This window comes from Zootermopsis nevadensis, unplaced genomic scaffold (genome assembly GCF_977971745.1).
Source record: "Zootermopsis nevadensis isolate Lab colony 2312 unplaced genomic scaffold, Znev_1.0 Znev_ptg000029l, whole genome shotgun sequence".
Taxonomy (NCBI): domain Eukaryota; kingdom Metazoa; phylum Arthropoda; class Insecta; order Blattodea; family Termopsidae; genus Zootermopsis; species Zootermopsis nevadensis.
In genome coordinates, this window is record NW_028259161.1 from 10,713,265 (window position 1) to 10,728,734 (window position 15,470).

Below are 15,470 nucleotides of genomic sequence, written 5' to 3' on the forward strand. Positions count from 1 at the left end.
AGGCCCACATGTACAAGTACAGCACAGTAATGTAGATCTACTCACGTCATAAACAAAAAGTATCTCACGGAAAATAAAGTATATCGGTCTGATTCTTCCATCTTTTTCGGGGATATCCAAAAGAATTCCTACAGCATCATCAAACATCTGTAGCTGCCAAAGAACAACTACTTTGAAGTTAAAATGATTTAGCGATAATACACATCTCCTAGGAAGCATGCACATTTTTAAACATACAATACAACGAAGGTTCTTGTGTTTTAATTAATTTCTAAATATTTATAGTAAGAGAGTGGGCAACTTGCATTCATTAATAAAACCACCAGTAACGAAGAAGTAGTGGTAATAAACTATATTTATCAGTAGGAATCTCATTACATTTTATGAATTCACCGATATCGTGCGGTTAATCTGCGTGCAGAATGTAATTGTCAGGATCTATTTGATGCTGACGTCGATTAATTATTCCAATAAAGTAGCGCTACATGCGCGTGCATCTTTTAAAAGAACAATCGGTCAGGCGTATAACCTGCTACTGGAAATCACTGCGAGAACCCCCCATTTCTCACAGTACAGACAACTCGACTTGTTCTGTCAATTATGTTTAAAATTTTAGTGTGGGATATAAGTTACTCACCCTTTATGAAGAACGAAACGTAATGCAATAGTTTCAATTTTTGTTTCACAATTTATCAGGCTTATTGTTCAGTACGAATATGAGAAACGTCTCAATATCGTCTTCACGGATTAGTCTTTATAGCCTGTTCGATTCCAAATGTAATTTTTAAGATGAAATTTTAAGAATTTTTAAGGTAGCACAATTATAACAGGTGTTAAAACAGCGTGTCATCGTAAATATGTGACGGTAACTATAAGCGTGTATTAAATCGATCTCTCCATGTCTTCTATGGATGTACCGACTCTCTTTTGCCTTTGGGCTGGTATTAAGAAAAGTATTCTTGGGTTAAATAAATTATTCTGTGGTTAAATAACTTTTACATTGATTTCCAGTTATAGTCAAGTATTAAGATAGGCCTATGTAACTGAATCGCATATTCAGTTATGTGATTATAGCATATAGCCTAACAAGACATGATTTCGTTTACTTTAATATTTGTCTTATGTTTTTCTGTACTATAAAACGAGGTGTTGTTTAACCGTGTTTGAAAGGAATTGGTCTTTGGTGTGTTCTGAAGTGGGGAAGAATGCACGCTCACCATTGTGCTAACTTGATAGAAGTTTGGTAATTGCGGGAAGTCGCGCCTGATCCAATTGGGTTTGAACGACGAAGATGAAGAGGAGGTACTTAAGACCATCAATCCCTGGGATAATGTGTTTATATCTCGTTCCCTTTTGGCATCTTCCTTTACGAACAAAGGTATATATTACAGAAGAGTCATTTGGTATTTTTACGTGACAGAGGAATGGATCTGTTGAAGCAAACGTATATTGTAGGGACGACACTTAAGGAAAGACTATATCGAAAGATTTTTAAAAAATTGTCATTGCAGTAGCAGATACGTTGCTGCACTGGAAGATCTTTATATTTACATATTATTTCTTGGTGCATTGGTATTTCTCGTCTTCTGTATGACCAACACAGTAATTAAAACTGCAGAATTATTTACACTTGTGTGTTTAGTAGGTGTGTTTGTAGATGTAAGGTTATTGTAATTAAAACTAAAATTAATAAACGTAAGCTCTTGTTAAGACATGAGAAGATCACATTAAAGGGATATGCTTGAAAATAAGGGATAGGAAATATTGTTATGAACAATGTTGGAGCCGAAACAGGCTCAGAAGAGGCCAATGCGTTAATGCTATTTGCTGACGATGATCCTGTTATTATGCCTACTAATCTTGATCGTCGTTTTACCAAGGTCACCCCTGGCAGTCAGCTAGCTACCTGTGTTTGTCACCTGAATGGTTTTAACTGCATGTACCTTGCCGGAAATCGAACTCCGGCTGTGCAGCAGTAGTAAGAACAATAATTTTCAAAAGAATAAGCGACATTTCATTTTAAGTATGAGTCACAGAAAGCTATTTATGCACTAAAGAGTGAAAGATACGCCCCTGGCTGGAAGTACTTGCTATGTCAAATGGTGGTGGTGCTACTATTACTACTACTACTACCACCACCACCACCACCACCACCACCACCACCACCACTACTAACCTGGCTCACTGACAAATTATCTGTAACATGGTATGAGAATAATAATATAGCAACAGATGAAGATGCCCCTTTGCCATTATGGTGTATTGAGGGAATGAAGGTGAATGGAGATCGAACTCGGTCGTCGATCCCTTAACCAAAGTAATAAATAGTACAAGCAACCAGCGGTCGTATGTTGGTCGCAATACAGGCTGCGCGATCCCGCACAAAAGCGGTGATTTATGCTGTTTCTGATACTTTTAGCGCATTTGACTCAAGTAAGCTACAGTAGGTTAAACGTGCAAAGAACAGGAAACAAAAACAATTTTTATATGCAAACATACTTGCAGACCGAGACACGATTTTGGAGGATGTTCAAACTAATATTAAAGATTGAGTATTATGAAGTGGATTAGACTGAGATACCTTAGAATTAGAGTCCAGTGACCGGCTGTTATAGCGTCGCACGTTTCACGGCGGCAACTAGAACTTATCCGTTGAGGACTATACTACAGATGCTTCTGGACCTTCTTTCAAAAAACAGACGTAGAAGTTGCTTCTTGGCGCGACAAATCATGGCCAGTGTGTTAAAATAACGAGGTCATCCGGTAACTTTGCTGTGAACTCAGCCAAAAAACTAGGATGTTATCCTTCAAAATCACACTGCTGTGGGTTATGTAACTCAACGATAGCTACGTGTGACTGCTGAATTTCCAGTCTGATCATGTGCGACCCCAAATAATAAAAGCCACCGAGGACGTGCCCAAAATAAAGAAAGAGAGGTGTGTGTACTCCAAGTACACGCATTTTTAAAAATGCGGTGGTGCATTTGTAAGTAAAGAAAGAAACTGGTTCTCATATGAGACAAACGGAAAATAATGCAAGTTTAAACGAGTTGTTCCTTCATGACCTGAAGATAGAGGCTGTATGTCCCTCCGAAACGTTTGTATCCGCCTGTACGTCCACTCGGTATCATGATTATAGAAGGCTGCTAAGGATGAGGGTTTCAACTTCCGTCGTAGTCCCTTATTTTTGTTCCAGGTTTTTACTATTTTACATAGGATAAGCCCACTTAGGTTTTATAAAGCATGTGCAAGTACGCCGTACTCTTGCATTGGGTTAGGTTAAGCCTTGCAAAATGCACTGTTGAGACGCAAAGCTCCTCAGCATCGGAATTACCAGTATTATGCCATTTCTATCTTACCTTTTTACGGTGTCAGTTCACAAATATGTCTCCAGTTCGTTTTATCAGTCGTGTTAGATTTATCGCTGTGGCGTAAAATGTTCATGTGAAAGATGCTGGGGATCCTGACTTTTTAAGAACATCATATTAATTGTATTGTCGAATTAAATGAGTGACTGAATTCACTATAGTGCGAATACATTTGTTGTTTTTACAAGAGGTACTGACCGACAGAAAAAACTTATAAATCAGCATCTAGGTACCCTGCTGGGTAACATATACCGATGAATGATTTGCAGACGAGTGCCAACTCTGTCAGATTTCAGTCCTTTCCTTAATGGAACATTAATTTACAGCTTTGACTAACCCCTTTCGATGTTTGGAACCAAAAGGTTCTATAAACAAGATTCTATATTATATGAGATTTGAGGTTCTCACGGCGGTGAAGATGTCGGTTGTGGTCTTGTGGAATTTAACGCCGTGTGGACTTGAAACGTGGATACAAATACGAAGCTCTGGCATTCACTTCCCTACAGAATAACGGGAGTTATTGACTCATTGATATAAATGGACTACAAGTCTGCACCTTGCCCATCTCATTCAGCGGGGAAGGATTCATTGCTACCTGTGGCACCAGCATTTGGGACATGTTTTTTTTCTTGCTTCCGCTGGGAAGCCACTCGTTTAACAAAATATCTTCAAAGAATGCTGCGGCAAGGACGCTTGGGTTATTCTTTTCAGAGTGATTCACGGAGTTTATGGCGTCGAATGCTAAGGATGGGAAACGTATTCACAGTGAACCGACATAGTAATACATATATTACAAAATTATGGACGCTACTAGTCGGAAATACCCACTAATTACTGTCTCTGTGACATTAAAACATACAAAACGTATTAATTTACCGATTTCTTGACCAGCCTTGATCATGCCTTTCTCCCATGTAAGAAACGGCCATCACATGAGTCGCGCGTTTGGGAACTTCCCCGGCTGGTAATATAGGCTATGAGGCCTTTCACTCATGTGATTTGATTACGTTCGCTCATAACCATTGTGGGTTGAAACCAAATTCGCGGATGTCAGATTGTTTGTTCTTAGCCATTAGTTTGTCAGTAGGTCCGACTGTAGTTCCTTGTTATCAGGACCATGCTGACTGTTGTATCTTTTTCTGTTCCTTATATCTAGAATACGGATCTGCACCTATTATGAGATGCTATCGGACTAAGAACTAGCCGTGATGAATAATAAAGTCACTGACTACGAACTGGATTGCCGCGTTCTAATCCCTGCAGGGGCGTCAGGAATTTTTCTCGTCGTCAACAAATCTATAAAAGCAATGGGGCCAATTCAGTTTTCCATCGAACAGGCTCTGTGACTTTTCCCACGGGTGAAGGCAGCTAAGCGTGAAGTAATAACGCATTCCATTTGGCGCTGAGGTTAACCCTTTGAAGCCGAGACTCGTGTAAAATATTTAATAATCTGGTTCGTACCTCAAAGAAAAAACCCCGACTCCATTACAAAGATAAACTGATTAATACTGCTTAAGGCAATAATTGCTGTCTCCAAAGAGAATCATGTGAAACCCATTGGTACACTCTGTGGACAAAGTTCAGATTATAGATTCTTAAAGTAGGTGGTACATATTGTTACCGATGGGCTTCAAAGGTTTGAGGATATACAGAGTTTTATCTCTTCATTAAATTGTGTTTTTTACATCCTTCAGGCACATTGATAATGTATACAACATGCTTCAGTAGTCAGTAACTTGGCATTAAACTTAGTCTATTTTTGGATTTCGTTTAGTTCTCAGAACAAATTACAATTGTTCTCTTAAATTCTCATCGATTGATCTTTGTAACTGAGACGCACGCGGTGTGTTCCAGCACGTGGAAACAATTTTAAAATACACATTCCTGTGTATGCCTGTTATTTAGGTGGCGTGGCAGGTCTGGGGCCAACCCATCCTCCTATCCTGTGGATTCCGGGGTGGGGAAACGATCGAAGAATGAGAATGCCCACTCATTTCCATCCAGTTCTGAGGTACAATGTGTACAGTCCACAACTGTAATCTTGAGACTTGCAAGGAATACAGAAAGTCCGTAGCGTTAAAGGCAGACGCTGTATTTCTTCCTTCCTCCTTTACCCCATTTCCTCACCCCTCAAGTCTCAAGATTACAGCCGTGAACTGTACGCATTTACTCTTCCTCTGTACGTTTTCATAGTGTGGACAGGGGTCCGTTAACCTTCTTTCAGGTACAGTACCAAAACGAGCTTGACGGCCATTGTGCACAGTACGGTGAATGTCTTAACAGAATGTCAAATCAAGCAGGTATTCAGATATGCGGGCATTCTACTCCTATGAATCATTTTCCAAGACCCTGAAATGGGAGGAATTATGATTTACGATGATGTGAAATGTGCGTAAACGATAGTTCTGAGCAGGATTCGAGCCCATGATCTTAGCGTTCGTTCGGCCTAAGACTACACTCATTTTGGTCTGCGCGAATTCTAGGATGGACACCTTAAAACTTACTTTTCCAAATAACTGACAACCCAATGACGGAAACCGGGTGCTTTGGGTATGTGCTGCAGTTGGAGTCGATTCTTGGACGTGACTAGGACCTTTGTCCACCAAGATCTGGTCGAAAACCATAAGGAATTGACCCCAATGACAAGTACCACAAGTTGATCCAATGTAAATTCATCACAGTCAATCTAGGAATTACGTGATATCACTCGCGATCTGCAAGATACCATGCATACAACATACACATAACACTGTAGTGTTAAGCACAGCAGCCTCGCTACTATTCAGTCGTTTGTCCTTCAAGAGGATTTCCACTTACCCTCGCGTTGGTTACAATGTTGGATGTTATCCTCCAGTATGAATTTTTTTAAATCTTCGACTACACTACAGCTGCAGTCTACCACTTCCACTACGCTGTCCTGGACTCTTTCTTCCTTGCTTACTCCTCGGAATCTCCCCCTCATTTGTTCTTCCTTCGTAAACCCTGCTGCATGCAGTAAGTTCACCCTCTCTCACATCCACCACCCAGTCACCCCCCCCCCCGGTCTAGCCTTCCTTGCACTGCGACTCCACCTCCTTTGGAAGGAGAAACCCCAACCCCAGTCTTACGCCCGCTTTCTATATCCTCCACAGACCCTCTTCAATCATTCCCTGGAATTATCTCTTCCCTTGCACTACCTCCCATTCGACTTGCTCTCATATATATACCATCTTCTCACGCAGCCACCCCCTCAACCCAACTCCCCAATTTCTGGACCCTTTCCTTGTAAAACCACCCTCCTAAATCCTCAACTCCAGCAACCCCACCATCATCATTCGTGTCGGGACATCTTCAAGAAGAAGAGAGCGCTTGGAAGCAAAGTTCGAAGTTACCAGCAGGTAATCCAGCAGAAAGTAAAAATGCGTTTACGTATACCGTTCTCACTTTCGTAGACGTTCTTTAAATATGAAATACTGTCCTTCTCTTCCTATTTTGGTCTTCAGACCCTAAGGTGAAGTTGATGGGAGACCAGATATTGCGGAAAAGGCAGTGCGTAAGACATGAAACCAGGCAATGCGTTGGACATATTCTGCGAAGAACAGTAAAGCGATCCTAACATCATTCTTAAGCTGGCAGAATTGATCGAATTGAATAAAACTTTATAGACGGACCTGCGCCCCTTTAAATAAACGCACCGTTGACGTACAGTGGTTAGAACACTTTCTTTACATGCGGGCTATCCCGGATTCAGATCATGGCCTGACCGTACTTCAGCGGATTTCCTCAGCCCTTCTGCGAATAATCAGAGATGTATCGTAAAATAAGATACAGCCGCTTCCTTCAACATTCTTCCTAGTTCAATATTCATTATCAGCATGCCATTCAGTGCTATACAACACATGCAGCTAACAGCGTCGTTAGATAGCACTTACTTTCAGAAGTCAACACTTTAATCACCTGCTTTTAGCTAAACATGATACACTTGAAGAAGACTGTCAGTGTAGTATGGTAGAAACTAACCGACGTTTCAGAAGTGCTTACTGGCTCAATCATCTCCCTACTCAGTGCAGCATCCCAGCATGCCGTGAGAACCTGAAATCTTACCAAGAAAATAAGATTGATCAGTGACTCGATCGTATTCCGTAGTTTCCAATACGTGACAGGACTCGCTGATTGGATTTAATCAAGGACTTACGTTATTGAAGGTACATTAAATCATACCAGTTCTGTCCATTCTGTAAGAAAACTAAATTTTGTCGATAATTGTAAGGTTTCCCAGTACCAAATTAGCAAAAGCCTTCTATCTGCTGTGATGTTATTATAGCAGGACAGACAGACCGAAAGGTGGACACGGCGGACCGAATGTCATTAGGAATGATCCAGACGCCATGCTTTAATCTCCTAAACCTCCTAAAACACCACCTGCTTTAATATTCAGTAACTGTTTTGTCCGCAGGGTGTATTTGTGGGTTTCATATGTTTCTCAGAATAAACAGCGATCATTCATGTTTGTGATGGCGACGTTGTTTGTGTTCTTTGAGGTAGGAACTGAATTATTAAATATTTCGTTGTTATCCGTGCTTCTTAGGGTTTTACCGCGAGTTTCAATGATTGTATGTGATCATAGTAGGAAATTTTGAGTACTCTAGCACCATATTTTGGGTTGGAGTAACAGAACTTTTAAAAACAAGCAATTTTTGGGACTCAATAAAATTTTATTGATTGTACTCCAATTTTTAGGAATGTTTAAATTTGGAAGTATTAATACCATCGGGCAAACATTTTCGACTAGATTGAGGATACTCATGAACCGTTGTAGACACCCAAAATTTTGTGCAATTGGTAATAAAAAATGTGTGTACGGATGTAGTGGTAGTCACGAACCAAGATGTTACATTTTAGAAACAAATGCAAACCCACCCGTTGTAGGGAAACTTGCGTTGTACTCGCGTGTGTCCCCACGTAACATGCCGGGCGCTTTGTAGTAATGACATTGATGTCGATGAGACAAGAAGAATGTGCAGTGTAGTGCAGTGAGTCTTCGTTCTGGTCAAATAACGAAGCGCTTTATCGTGCAACATTCTCCATTCCTTTGTTCATTTCCCGTAGGTCGAACTTTCTTCCTGAACACTTTGTCATAAAAATCCATAGTCTGGGTTCTCTTAGTGAATATATTTAATCTGACATAAAATGGATAGGCTCAATACCAATCATGAAAACTGTTTACCCTCCCCTAGGGAGCTTTTGGCCTGCAGTTTGTCAACTATTTATTGTACCTAGCATTTAAGTGGCCCCTGACTTCCTCAGTCTCAAATGACAAATGTATGAGTGTATACGTTAATACGACATTGGTCTTTTTAATATTTACATAATAATAAGAACGAATAAATAATAGTAGAATGAGACAAATAAGAAAGACCGGGAATAAATAACCTTGGTAAGGTACAATCTTAGATACGTCCACATGTTTATGTTGCTGTGTGAAAGTCTAAGTGAAGAAGATATGTTTTTATTTGCCTTCTCCTCACCCACACAAATTCCACGTTTGTGAGGGCGGACTGTATCTAATCCGCGAATGAGATGCTTTCAACTTTATTATCGTGTGTCTTGATTTATTGGATCTCCGACACAGCGTTACGTTTCTGGCCTTCGTTTGCTTGCCTTGCGTCAGAACAAGTAGCAGTTGACTGCAACGTCGGCCCATTTCTGCGCAGTGGTAGTATTTGGAAGTGCTGAATTTATTTAGAAAATAAATATTTTGTTACGAGGTAATGAACTCTGTATCGGTACGTTGCAAATCTTAGTAGGCCTATTTAAATTTAACTTTATTACATTAATTTAGTTCACCCTTTCCGACATTAAATTCATTCCCAGTCTTAAAACTGTGTGCGGTGTTATGAAACTTCCGAACTAAATCACCTTTATAACAAAGGTTGGTTTTATGGATCTTCTCTGAAAAGCTGGATTAAATTCAAAACATACGCTATTTTCCCGTTGTATGATTAAAGTATTCTGTTATCGTTCCAGCTATAACAGAGAGGTACAATCTGTCCCTGCGGGCTATTTTCGTGAAAGAATTATCAACAAATCCAATGGGCCTATTGATAACATTAAAATTACGTTCTTCTATCTATGAAATTAACAAGTACGGCTAAATTTAACTTTGCTGGTGGTACCTAGTAGGAATTAGGCCGACCAGCTGTCTACATAAGACGCAGTGCATTACAAATTATGTGAACGTAGGATTAATTTATATTGCATACCGCCCTCAAGACTTTCGAAGAACGCTTTCGACAACCCACGTGATAAGAATGATGATGGAATTGTCATGGATGCATTTCGTCTCCGCGCTTACAAATACTTGACTTGAGGCACTAATGTTGTAATGTAAGCAAAGATAAATATGATGCCGATTTTCGACTTTAAACCGCCAGCATGGATTATAAAGTTGCAGATGACTTCTGCGTTATTGCGCCGTGTAGTCTGGTAGATGTTCACCCTCGTTTTAGAGGTGTTTACTGTCTCCGTCATCAGGGCGGTGACTTATCCTTGGAGTTCCCCATTTCCTCATTTATGTAACAATTTTCTGCATTGTATCTCTGTTATCACCAGCTGTGGCTGCGTCTAAGCACCATGAGGTGGGGGTCAAGGAGAGAAAATAGCAAGGCCAGATGCGTTACGTACACTGGATACACGAAATTCTTTACCAGTGACATAATACAAATTTCATGCATCCTTTTGTCGTTATTAGCAAGTATAGGGAAGCAGAGATTCCGTCAACACACATACGGAATCCCCCCCCCCCCCCCCCCCCCCGTCAACTGTGCCACGAAACTAACGGTGGTCATTTTGAACAATTACAAAGTACCAATGCTGACGTATGGAATGGTTTAGCTTCTTGAATTGTCTTTGTTCCATTAATTCAGTTTGTGTATACATGTTTTAGGACACCTTACATATTTAATTTACTGAGACATTCATATATAAATATACTGTGTGTTGTATGATTTGTTTTCACGGCGGTGAGTCTGAAGATGTCTGTCTTCTGGGTTGTTGCGCCGTGTAGTCTGGTAGCAGTTTACCGACGTTTCAGAATCTCCCTGATGATGTTAGGGCAGAGAGGGCTTCTGAAACGTATGTAAACTGCTACAAAACTACAAGCACGCACGCACATACATACATACAAATATAGTTTCTTGTTGCAGCTCATCAGATGTGCCTCGCGAGAAGAGGTTTTCATTCAGTTCACTGCCTGCTGGCATGACATCGCAGCTTCTAACAATGTAAGTGAATGTCACACATATGCATCTTTAGATGCAAGCGAACAAGTTAATCACGTAAGATATGCGTATTTTAAGAACTGCAGAAAAGCTGTATCTGGCAGGCATGTTCTGTACTACTACTCTCCGATCACTCCCCACCAGCCGTACAATAATTCAGGATAGATAAGTCACGCAGCCCGTATTGAAATATTTATTGATGGCTGCAGTTCAGTGCAGTTCGATTGAATTAACAGTCACACATATCGCTGTGAATATACAAGAGCCCACGCAGGTCACGTCGTGTTGTAACCTGCTCGCGCCAGTCCGCCAGTTGCATTTCAACAGTTGACGTGCAGGGATGTCTTTTCGCAAGTGCAACGAGTGTTCATTGTCTTGCACTACCTGGCAACTCGTTCGTATTGAACTTTCCAGAATGAGTTCATGGATAATTTTCCGATTCTGCTGTGTGTTTAAAACGTCACTGCAGAAGCTCTTCATCGAGTTGTGTCAAACATGAGGAAAAGAGAATGCATCGCTGAACGCGATGGGCATTTACTGCGCTAAATATATCTTTCTTTTTTCTGATTTCAATGTAATTTATTTTTATAAATAGAATATGTCAGGAATGGGTTGCGTGATTTTTAGATGACTACTAAATTAAATTCCGGGACTATTGAAATGCTCACATTACAAACATAATGATTTGATCACCAACAGCGGCATGTCATACTCTTGTATTACTCTTACTCTAAAATAGAAAATGCGAAGTGATCGAAAATTTTAAAAATGTAAATTCTTATAAAATATAAATTTGGACCGTGAAAGAGCCTAAAATTGTTATAACTTAATTCTGATGCCATGGAACCAGAAACAACAGAAACCACTGTTACATTCTGTTCGAAGGCATTCGCAGCCAAATAAGTCATAATAATATTGCAAACTTGTTGGATACTTAAGGAAACTTTCTCTCAGAGTAGAGCTAGGAGCCAGCTAACTGATTAAGAATTATTACAAAGAGGAATGATTATTAGTAGAAACCATTTTTAGATTTGTCTGGAGGAACAGCCCACTCGAAATTCACAGTCTGTTTGCTGTCGCGTATTAAGCGGCTGAAACGGTATTTTAGTTATTTAAATTATTCAGGTAAATCAAAACCCTCTAAATACACTTGCAGTATGTTCAATAAATTTGTTGCAGTAATAACTTTACATTTATATTTCTGTAATAGTCCTACAGCCTGAGGGGAAGAGACCGCTGGGGAGACCTAGAGGTAGATGGGAGGATAATGTCAGGCGGGATCTATGGGAGATAAGAGTTGAAGGAGACTGGATTTTGTTGGCCCAGGACAGGGTCCGGTGGAGGGCTTTGGTTAATTCGGTGATGAACCTTCGGGTTCGGTAATCCATCTAGTTAGTTAGTCCTACAGTTTTACATTTGTCTACAGCACTCACAAATTTAAACATACATGAACTGAAACCATATTTAATTGCTTACAACATTTCATAATGCATATGTTGCTTAATGCTGAAGTCATATATGCTATTTTGTGTGTAGTAATTGTAACAAGGTAATATTTGCTGTCACTCTGCTTGTAACACTCATACAGTAAGCTGAAGAAAACCATTGTGTAGAGCGATACAAGTAGGCAAACTATTACTATATACGAATCTCTTCATTTGTGCAGCCAAATTGTGATGCACATGCACTGGCACTGCTTCTCACAAGAGCGTGTGGTATAGTCTTGTAGAAGAGCGATTTGACGTCATAGAGTGCATGCTGTGATGTGGATAAGAAGGGGGAGGTTTGATCCTTACGTCAGACATTGCTGAGCGTCAAAATCGCAGTACAATAACTTGATATAATTCCTTTGCTTGAAGAAAGAAAACAACATACCTTACAATCTTCATTCGTTGCACTTCACTGTTTTCTACCATCCTGTGTCCACGTCTTCATTATTAGCACAATAAATACTAGGTGAATGCGCACCTTCTCCGTGCGATCCCGCCTTATTGTCCAACCTGACGCGACAGACGCATGAGAATGGCCAGGTAATTACTAAATTAGTCCCCAGAGAGTAGCACCAGTTTGTTTTTTGAGTTCGCGCTTGTGGTACGACGTCTACTGCTAGATGGAAGCACTGGAATCCATAGTCGCTTGAGTATTTTATCGGGTTTTACATTTGACTAAATATGGCGTCTATTTCTTTTGAATACGTTTCTGGAGTGGATATAGAGCTAGGACACTTCTCACGGACTGATGAAAATCTTCATATCATCGATTGCAGCAAATCGGGCGATTGAAACCGGCACATTTTTGAAGACCGACATGTGTACCTGTGCACGGAAGTGGCAGATGGGGAATTCCAGGTATGGGAAACTTCCTGCTTTCCACAAATACTGACGATCTCCAATTGGCTTCGTTTGTGACCATTTTTATGCGGGAACCCCAACAGGGATTTTCCTGTTGCAACACTCACGCATGGCTGATAACGCAAATAACACACTTAGATTCGATTAGGTTGGTTAGATTTGGTTTGATTAGGTTAGGCTGCGTCAGGTGTGGTTGGATAATGTAAGGTTATTAGAAGCTAGGTTAGGTTTAGTTAGGTTAGGTTGGGGAAGGTTAGGTAAGGTGAGGTGTGATCAGGTTGACTGATTAGTCATTATTCGGTAATTTTTGGTTAGGTTAGGTCAGTCGAGGTCAGATGAGGTCGGGTTACGTCTGATTAGGTGATGGTAGGTTAGGCTAGGTTTGGTTTGGTTAGATTAGTGTAGGTTAGGCTAAATTACTTTCGGTTAGTTTGGGTTGGGTTAGGGTGGGAGTGGTTTACGTTTGGGTAGCTTATTAAGGTCAGTTTAGTTTAGGTAAGGTCAGTCAGGCCAGTTCAGGTTAGGTCACGGTGATGTGAACTGTTTCCGTACCTGATTTTGCAGATTTTTTTTTGTGTGGGAATTGGAGTTATATAATATATAATGGACGTTTTTGTTCATTTATAGGCAAGGTTTTTACCAGGTTAGCGACTGTCAGTTTCTGAAGACGGGCCCTGCTCCTTGGAGTTACATAACTTCATATTCTGGTAGTAGTATCTCAATGGCAGGATTAATGATGACGCTGACATGATTCGATCGTCACACTCTCCCTTGTGGAAGTTGGATTAAGGTGGGAGAGACTTTATTTGGTCCATCTTGTCACTGACATATCATAAATTCTGTCAAAACAAAGCATTCAGACGCCAAATCAGACGAAATGCACAACCTTATTGGTAGTCTTTATTTCACAGATCTGTGTTCTTTTTCTGTATCAACCCTTTTGTAGCGCGGGTTTTAACATCCACTCTTTTAGAAACGACAGACTTTGTAGAATTTCGTTAATCTTGTTGCTCTACCTCTCGGAGTCTCGCTCGCACTTATAAGTGCCCTCAACCGGAATACGACATGCAAATGTCAGAAGAATTTATATTCGGTCTGCCGTTTGGATTGTTTCCATGAAAATATGAAGTCTGGTTTCGCTTTGGGTTTTGTAATCTGGTGACCAGCAAGGCACATGGTTGATGAAGGGGTCTCAAGACATGAAACAGGTCCGTGTAATGTGACTAAGTCTCTTGTGAACTCAGGCTTATTTAGCAAAAAGCAATTTGTTGCTTGCTTGCAGTCTTTTGTGTTGTATAGGTTGAATAAAAGATATATAGGCCTGCAATTTTTTTAAAAGTGCTTATCGAAAAAATAGGCCATGTTTGCACACTAATACACACCATAGGAGGTAATTAATGTGCACAACTTTTACTTCTAATATTTTGCAATTACAAGGAATCAGATAAAGAGTAGTCTTATACGAACTCTCAGAACATCGTGTTTCTAACAGTTGGTACTCCTGGATCATATTCGGAAGTGTCCGAATTTCAAATTTCGGTCTCGATGTCGGCTGTCTTCAGTTCTATTCTTTTACTCGGTCTCTCCACGAAATGTTTTTATAAGACCTTAAACTGTGCCACGACTCGCTTCAAGTTATTCGCAAACCAACTGTAATGTACATCCTGCTTTTCGACACAAAAAACGCATGCAATTTATAAAACATCCTTAAACAAACCAAGAAATAATCAGAATGAAAGACAGAACATTCATGTAGTCTACATTAGCATGAAGTTAATTCGTTAGAAGCTGGGAAATGTACGCATAGCTTTCGCCAGAATTTGACCTATGACTTTTGCAAATGTCAGTTTGCACCATAGTACCTGCGACCATGCCAACTGCTTCTATTCTGATTTTTCCCTCAGATGAAAGTAGAGGGTTTCGGATATTTTTTTCACAGATTTAATAGTGTTACGAAAGTTGTACGGAGGTGGGACTTGAATCGTCGGGTGCAAAGGAGAGCAAATTTGATTATTTTTATTGACTGCATCAATATCGGAACGACGTAGTATAATTCAGGGGAAAAGGCAAAAATATTAGAATTCATTACGTTACAACACTTTGCTGCTAGGATACCGAGGGTAATATAATAAGCTGTAGTGCTGACGAATATAATTCTTTTTATAATGAATTAAGGTAAAATAATTTTTGCTGTTCTGCAGTGTGGTCGTTAAAATTGTCCGATCTAAATTAACATTCCAATGGCTCTACAACATTTCATAAATATCTCCAATGTAAGATATAGGTTTAATCAACATAACATCGGTTTATCACTTCTCGTGTTTCTTCGTATGTACGGAAAAACTGACAGACGTCCGGAGCTGTTTTAATAAACAGTCCGCAGGGATGTGAACGCGCTTAAAATTATTTTCTACCGATATTTAATTTTCTGTTATTTTGCTTATAACCCCGATATGCAGTAAATGGACGTAGCTCGAGTGTGCATATTTAAT

General features: G+C 40.0%; 1 protein-coding gene across 5 annotated transcripts in view; it reads right to left on the reverse strand.

The window, feature by feature from the left end:
* The window catches only part of chn (zinc finger transcriptional factor charlatan), a 52,113-nt gene extending 39,477 nt beyond the window's left edge, over positions 1–12,636 (reverse strand). For 3 of the 5 annotated variants that reach the window (XM_022069796.2, XM_022069797.2, XM_087358083.1), the window contains exon 1: positions 12,503–12,636. The gene's annotated coding sequence lies outside the window, so the exon portion shown is untranslated. Of the gene's footprint in view, positions 1–2,581; positions 2,722–6,185; positions 6,386–12,502 lie in introns of those variants that run through there. The other 2 variants (XM_087358085.1, XM_087358086.1) reach the window with 2 other exon arrangements.
* Positions 12,637–15,470: the final 2,834 nt, after the last annotated feature.